The sequence below is a fragment of the Panthera onca genome, chromosome B4 (assembly GCF_046562875.1).
Source record: "Panthera onca isolate mPanOnc1 chromosome B4, mPanOnc1 haplotype 2, whole genome shotgun sequence".
In the NCBI taxonomy this organism is placed as follows: domain Eukaryota; kingdom Metazoa; phylum Chordata; class Mammalia; order Carnivora; family Felidae; genus Panthera; species Panthera onca.
The window spans coordinates 97,770,479-97,778,809 of NC_138345.1; the positions used below are offsets into that span (position 1 = coordinate 97,770,479).

Sequence of the window (8,331 nt, forward strand, 5' to 3'; positions counted from 1 at the left end):
GGAGTTCTTACATTACTTTTAAACTCAGAAAAACTCAGAAAATTCCCCTGCCCTGAATATTTTATACTATCTTCATAATATAAACATATATTACATATATTATAAACACATCAGATAAATATGTATCTTTCTAACAGCTGTACTAGTAGAGTTAGAACCTTATTATGATATAATTAGAAAATCATCTTAAATTTGTTTATGTTTATTTCTGTCTTACTTTGAAAATAGATTTTATTTTTAAGACAGTTTATTCACATCCTCAGATTTTCTTATGAAACTAGTGCAAAGAGATAGAGGAAAATGATAGAGGAAACAATATTGCCTATTTTAGTAAGAATGTTCAAAAAGTACCTATTGAGTAACATATTAATAATATAGTAGAATTCTTGAGGGCAATAATTTCTTCAAAGCCATTATAAAGCACTGCATCTTTTAAAATTATGCATGTAACAAAAATAACAGAAAGAAACATGGCATCTTCACTGCTAAGCAACAACCTAAGAATAGGAAATTGTTAAAATGATATTTTTTTCTATATAACATATACATGAAATGTGTACAGCGAAATCCCCTAAAATAGCTATAATGTATAATATGTAAATATTATAGGTGGAAATTATTTTAGAATAATAGGGGACTCTATTCCAATTTCTCTTGTTATTGTTGTTATTGTCCAAGGTTTACTGAAGATATTACCGCGCAGCTGAAAGATTCAAACGACTCCATGGAGGGTTTTGAAAGTCATCCCAACTGGAGGCTGAGTGACCTGCAGTTTGGACAGAATGGCAAAGCCCGAGGGTTTCAACATTTCCTTAGTGTCAGGATCTACTTCAGTGATCTCCTGATCCAGGGCCGAGACCTCAGGACCATAATTATCTCTCCTTTCCCGCTCCTCCTCCTGCAGCTTGACTGAAATACCTCTCACGGGGCCTCTCTGCAACGGCCTCATCAGGTGTGTGACACAGCCTGCGCTCTTGCTGAGAAGCTTCTCGCCGGGTGGAAATAATGGCGATCTCCTCACACGTGTGCTTGTTGGCGCGGCAGTTATTGCCCGGGAGTGTGCAGTACCTCTCTCTCAGTGATGACCGGTCCACCTTCTTCACAGTTTTAGAGCAAACGCAGCCACGTTGGCAGGGCCTCATAAAAGGAAAGTGGTTACGAGGGATTTGGAATAGATGGTAAAATACTGAAATGTTTTAAAAGTCACGAAAGGGTCAGCACAAGCATGTTTCACTTCATACAAACACTGGAGTAGGATGTAGTATGTTTGGACAAGAATAGAGCTGTTCCCATGCAACTGTTCTTGGCATTCTTACATGATTCTCTTCTTAATAATTGTGGAAGAAACACTTTAATTAAAAGAGTAACATGTGTGACAGCAAAAATATTATTTGAGAACTAAATCAAGGCTTTGGATTGAACCATGCTGACTGACTAAATAGTTATTAAATCATCAATAAGAATTCTAAATATACTACAACATAAAATAATGATGATAATGATAAAAATATCCAGCATGCAGCAAGCACTGCACTGAGAATTTGAGATACACTTATGTCACTTACTCTCCACAAAAAAAAAAAAAAAAAAAAAACAACTATAAAGAAAGTACCAACAATACCTCCCATACCTTTTTATTTAGATTTTTTTGTTGTTTGGAATAAAAAATGTTGAATATACAGATATAATAATATGGGAAAATCAGTGTATGGATCTAATTCTGTCTGACTTTACTATCATGTACAGGTATATATCACTTCTAAAAATATTTTAAGTTTTCTTTTTCACACAAGTAGTAAGTTATATTTTTAAAAAGTAACAAAATAATCACATAATTAAGGAGAGTAGTACCTGTGTGAGGGAGGAGGCAAGAATGGGGTACGGGGAGACACAGAGAGTTAATATTATCTGCAGTCTTCTTCTTAAGTTTGATGGTAGTTTCATGGGTGTTTGTTCTATACTTACTGCCAAAATGTGACATTTATTATTTACATATATATATGTATACACACACACATTTATTATTTACATACACACACACACACATATAATAAATAATAAAACCATTTCCAAAGTAGCTACAAAATTTTCTTAATTTAAAAAGCCATTTGGGGTGCCCGGGTGGCTCAGTTGGTTAAAAGTGTCCGACTTCGGCTCAGGTCATGATCTCACAGTTCATGAGTTCAAGGTCCGCATTGGGCACTGTGATGACAGCTGGGAGCCTGAAGCCTGTTTTGGATTCTGTGTCTCCCTCTCTCTCTGCCCCTCCTCCTCTTGCACTCTGTCTCTCTCAAAAATAAAATAAACATTAAAAACTAAATAAATAAAAATAAAAATCCATTTAGATAATATAAAGTATATTATCTTTATATTGGGCCAACTGGGCCCACCTAGAACTTTGTGTTCAAAATTCTATATATAAAGAGAGCAAATGAGATAAATAATATTCTTTTCAGAAAGCTGGCTTAGTCAGGATTATTCATGACCTTATTGGAATATATCATGTCATGATGAACAAACCCCATAGAAAGTGTATGATTTAATATATAACAGTTTTTATTCTTACTTTACACAATGCAAAAAATGCTTTGCCTATAACATCTTACTTTCTCTATGAGAATTTAGTTTTAAAATATTTATTGAATTGACAGAAAACACAACTAATGTTCCCTTCACTAGCTTTCAAATGGATTATTTTGTCATGCAGGCACACAGACACACGCATGCACACACACACTCATAAATGACAGCACTGTCTAAACAAAGGACAAAAGGAGATATTGGTGTAGAAGTGAAATGTAATTGATATATTACATCATAGTAGACTTACTCCATAACTCTTGCTAACTAGTTCTGGAGACAAATATTGTATGTAGTGAAATATACAACATTGGTCTTATAGGAAAACCCTTTTCTAAATGAAATACTCACATAAACATTCAAGTATGATAAAATATTTAGCTCTTTATCTTCAGTATCTTTTAGTGACCTTTCAAAGCTCATGACTATAAATTTTATTATATTAAATATAAATGTACATTAGAGGATAATTTCTAGAAAACAAAAAAGTCCTTACATTAGCTAGATTCATCTCAGATATTTATGTCTGTAATTTTAAACATAAAGCACACTGGTTTTTTTAGAGATCCTAAATGAAACTCATTGGTAATTACTTAAATGTGAAGTGAAGCAAACAATTTATAAATATAACTTTACTAAAGAAGTTGAAATTCCCTACTAGATAAATAAGAACTTTACAAGTTATTTTCTATGCACATCTTAGCATAATTATGAAATGCTACATGTATTCATATTAAAATAAATTTTCATAAGGTCTTCAAGAAAACAGAATAATTTAACAGTATATTGTGATTTTATGTTTATTACCATTAATTCCTTGCTACATTTATGATGCTGAAGGAAAGCAAAATTGTAATCTCAATAAAAGTACTGAACTCTGAATATCAACTTTAGATTTATGTGCTAATTGAAAAACAGAATCCCCCTTTCCATGGTTTGCACCTTCTACTGACGTGTGTCACAGGCAGGGTTTTCACAGACAACTCAGAGAACATTTAGTCAGTGATTGAAAATTTCACGTTTCATGTACTTGCATCTTGAGAATTTTCAGATTCTGAGATAGACGACTCTTCATAATGTTTTATAATATCTCTAAAAATACTTATGTTATAAAATCATTAATCATCTGCATGTAATGAAGTCTTTTACTTTCTTTTATCCTCTTTGTATCAGAAAATTTTGTGGCCCATAATTTCTAAATTTCTAAGTAATCAATATATGTATTTAGCTTTAACTGCCATTTTCCCATTTTCAGTTTGCTTTTTCTAACTTATAAAACAGAGCTTTACACATGTCTATAATTGCAATGAAAATGTGTGTACTTTTTTTTCTCTAAGATTTTCTCTAAGATCTTCATCTTACACTTCTTTTTACACTTCATTAAGTAAAACCGACTTTTCCCATAGAATCTCACTGTTGGGTGGTATCCACAAGCTATATTTACTACCTAAATTTAATTTTGTTAATTAAAATTAAATGGAAGTTAAAATTTTCTTCAGTGCACTAGGCACATTTTAAGTGCTCAAAAAGAACACACAACTTGTGGCTACCATATTGGAAAGAACAGAAACATTTCACAGGTATGTTAAAACAACAAAAACAGGGAAAGATGCTAATAAATGTATATATGTACATGTATGTGTGTGTGCATGTGCGTGTGTGTGTGTGTGTGTGTTTCTTTTGGATTCTCCTGAGGGAATTAGAATTCTGTGTATCTCTTGAAATTTTGAGACTATGCCAGCAGGAGTAAAGTAATGTCAATGTCTAGAAAGGTTGGAATTGTCATAATTAACCAAAGGCACCCATAGGGAGATTAGAGAAACAAGAGTCCTTGAAGAACCACAGACCTTTAAGTGCCAAAGTATCAAGCAGGCTCTCTACTGTCAGCACAGAGCCCAATGCGGGGATCGAACCCACAAATTGCGAGATCATGACCTGAGGAAACCAAGAGTCCGACACTTAGCCAACTGAACCACACAGGTGCTCCGGGGAATTTATTTTTTAATACATATTGGTTTTATATTCTGCCTGACAACTTCTCTCCATTGGCCACTAACATGCAAAGGAACCTTCTCTGCCCTCTTTCCCAGTAAACAAAGAAACCCAGAATTCAAGAATACAGAAGTAGAGCTCCCTCCTACAAATGGAAGGTGGAACAGAATAACATTTTATACATTTTGTTGTGCTATGAGAGAAAAAAAAAATAAGAGTAGACAGTTAATTTCTCAGATTATTCTGCCACTTGAAATTCTTAATAAATCACTCTGCCAGGTTATATAGTAATTTTTGTGTTAACCTTCCATTGCATGCATATCAGGTGTGTGCTTGGTAGACGGCAGGAAAAATGGAAGGCAAAGTGAGTCTTGTTCAATGAAATACATATTAACAGACATCCCCATGCGCAGGGAATGAATAAATTAAATGAGGCATTCATAAAAGATTATAAGCAGTGAGACCTTACTCAGAGCTAATACCTTATCCATAGTCGCACAAAATAGGTCCTCAATTTTATATTTACATTAGCACACCCATTTGTGGTTCTGTGTTCTCAGAATGTAACCTTCTACATACATTAAAGGAATTTTTTTCCTCTGTAATTTTTGTAGTGTTTGTTCTTCATAACTCTCACCCCCTTTCACTCATGTATTACAGGAAAGTCCTAGTACATCAATGGGTTAACTGAGCTATATTACAATATGTTAAATCAATCTTTTTCTTTTTCTTTTTAATTTTGACAATAGACAACAAGTCTGTTCACATTGTAAAACAATGATGAAGCTGCCAGAGTTCCACCCCAAACCTGTTGTGGACTCCACCTACTTGTTCAGAGGGTAGCCAAAGTAGCATTTCAACTTTACTTCCCACCAATTCAGCCATATAGGCAGAACGGAGAACTTTGGAGGGAGAAAATGAATCTGTTAGGTGCTGAGGTGTGTGGCTCACCAAAAATAACTGAGTGGAGCTCATTTTCAGAGAGATGGGATTTTTACCAAAGAGAGAGCTGTCATTGATCATTTCTGGTTAGATGTCTCAAAAGCTGCAGAAACTCTTAGGCCCACCCCAGAAATGCACTGGTAGGGGAATGTGCTTGAGAAATTGCCATTTGCCCTCAGTAGTTTGGTAATATACATCCACTCAGAGCTTCATGCCTGCTTCCTTTCTGAGGAATTTTGAAGGCCGGTGGTTTACTGAATGAAGCACAACCAGTATGGTGAGGAGAGAGGAGAACGAAGTAGGCCCAGGTGTACAAGTTTCTACGACTTAACCTAGTGGCACTGTCAAGCTGTGATATGGATGGTGGAGTATGTATACCTTAAGGAGGTTAGTGCTTCGAAAATGATGCCAGTTGAAACAGAATGCTGATGGACAAGTATTAGCATTCATCCTTTGCCTACACAAAAGGATCTCCTCAGACTGGTGAGGCCTCCCATGAAATCATTTTACAATACAGTATAAATTCTAAGACACAACAAAACAGCAAGAATCTACCACATTCCGCACACTTTAGGAAATCTAACTTAGGAAATGTTTTTCTAGATTATTTGGTATAGAAGAGCTTGAACAATTTTTTCAAATAAAAATTCGTTTCATATTAAAATAACAAAACATCATGATTATAAATGTAAGCATTAAATCAGTGACTTTAAGGACTATTTCCTGAACATACAACTAGCTTTCCCCCCCCATTTTCTCACTGATTTTAAGGCTGTGCATACACATAGTAGAGAATACAAAAATTATATCCCAATAAGCAGGCAAAAAGGGATTGTCATTCAAAATGCTTAAAATTTTGGAAACAAGCATGGAAGTTCTTTGGTTTAAATTCAGTTATCTAGATTATTGACTATATTGTCCAATTCACACTTTAATGTTTAAAGCATACTCCCAGTTTTCTTTTTAATTAAATTTTATATTTTTTCTCGATTAGCAATTCTGATAATGTGTAAGTTTAAAGTTCTTTAACATTTATAATGCTATTTCTGTAGTTTTTAATTTTAGTTAAATCTTCATTATCAAATTAAACACCTATTTTATAAAATAAATAATTTAATTTTTATTGTTCTTAGTGTTTAGGAACCGTGCATGTTTTAAACATCTTGAAAAATGTGGAAACTGTGGGGTTTTTTCTAAGTTATTCAATACCTACATAGTTTATCATCTGGTGTTTATATGTAATACATAAACTCCCTGAATTAAACACAATTTACAGCTATTTAAAGAGTATTAGCAAGAGACAATATACATATAAGAAGAAGCAACAACAGACCCAGAGAACATTAGTTTATCGATAGCTGAAGTTTTCAGGAAGCAGAAATGTCAATCCAACTTAAAATATCTTTACAGGTCTCTGTAGTATCTATAAAGCAATGGAGATTTGGTCTGTGACATTTCAGAATATTTCCAGGTTCAGCAGTCATGCACTGTGACAAGGCTTCCTGGTGTAACTAATAATACAATGGCTGTGGTTGGTCTCTAGCATCTGTAGGGAATCATTCCTACATTCAGATTTACTATAAGGCCTGTTGTGTTCTGAAGTATTATTTAGGAGTAACTCAATGTATATCTACTATTACTTGAAATTTTATTTTTAGAGTTCATTGAGCTAAACTACAGGAGGGGAATGGGATGCGATTTCCTAACAGAAAATCTTAGATTTGTCACTATTGTAGAATAAATTGTTTAAATTAAATGTTACTCTTGAAAAGCAATAAATAGACCAAAGTTACTTGTCAAGTCAAAAGAGTTTGAAAACGATTTTCCTAGACAAGGTTTGTTGCTGTATGTATTTATGGAAAAAATATATGGTGATTTAATGTATTGGGAAAATGAAAGCAAGGAAGAGAAGGAGTGCTGCAAGTTAACATAAGGCAGCCATGAGGGACCTCTTTATTTAGAAAGTTATATTTGAATAAAGGATTAAAGTTGATGAGGGAGCTAGCCTGTGGATATGTGACAGAGGAACATCATGGGCAGAGAGAAGAGCAAGTGCAAAGGCCCTGTGGTAAAAGCCTAATTGGCAAGCTCAACATTCAGAAGGAAGCCACTGGGGCTTTGGTGGACATCAAAGAAGTAAAGAAAAGAGGTAGAAATTTCCAGGATATTCTAAATACACTTTTTTGTGCTAAATGACATACAGTGGGGGGCATTGTAAATTTTTGAGAAGAGAAGGATGTGATCTAAGTATGTTTTATGAAAGATCATGCAGGCTTCTATATTAAAAACATACACTAGAGGAGCATATAATGGAATCAGGGAGCTCTTTTGTTATAATCCAGACTTGGAACAAAAAAAACAACACTGGAAGGGTAAAAAAATGTCTAATTCTATATGCTATATATTTTAAAGTTAATGTAGTTAATCCAAATGAATGGATTTGATGAGGTGTGTGAGAAAAAGAGAGAAGACAAAGAAGTCAGCTGGGTTTTTGGCCTATGCAAATAGGATAGAGCTGCCTTGCAGTGTGTGGAAGACTGAAACCAGAGCAGGTTGGGATGGGGTAACTGGTGTCAAAGGAGACCAAGCTTAAGATGTTTCTTGGATGTCTAAATGGATATTTTAAATAGACCATTGGGTAGACAAATACTGCGTTCACGGTAGATGCAAATATAAAAGCCTTGAGCACACAGGCTGCATAAGATTATCATGGGAGTTAGTACAGAGCATAAAGACCAATGGGCCTTGGGTCTCTCCACCTTTAAGAGACAGAGGATATGAGGGATCAGCAAAGGGGATTGAGAAGAAATGGCCAGT

At 34.4% G+C, this 8,331-nt stretch overlaps 1 pseudogene; it reads right to left on the reverse strand.

The window, feature by feature from the left end:
- Window positions 1-673: 673 nt before the first annotated feature.
- On the reverse strand, window positions 674-1,156 carry LOC132660288 (small ribosomal subunit protein eS17 pseudogene; annotated as a pseudogene).
- Window positions 1,157-8,331: the final 7,175 nt, after the last annotated feature.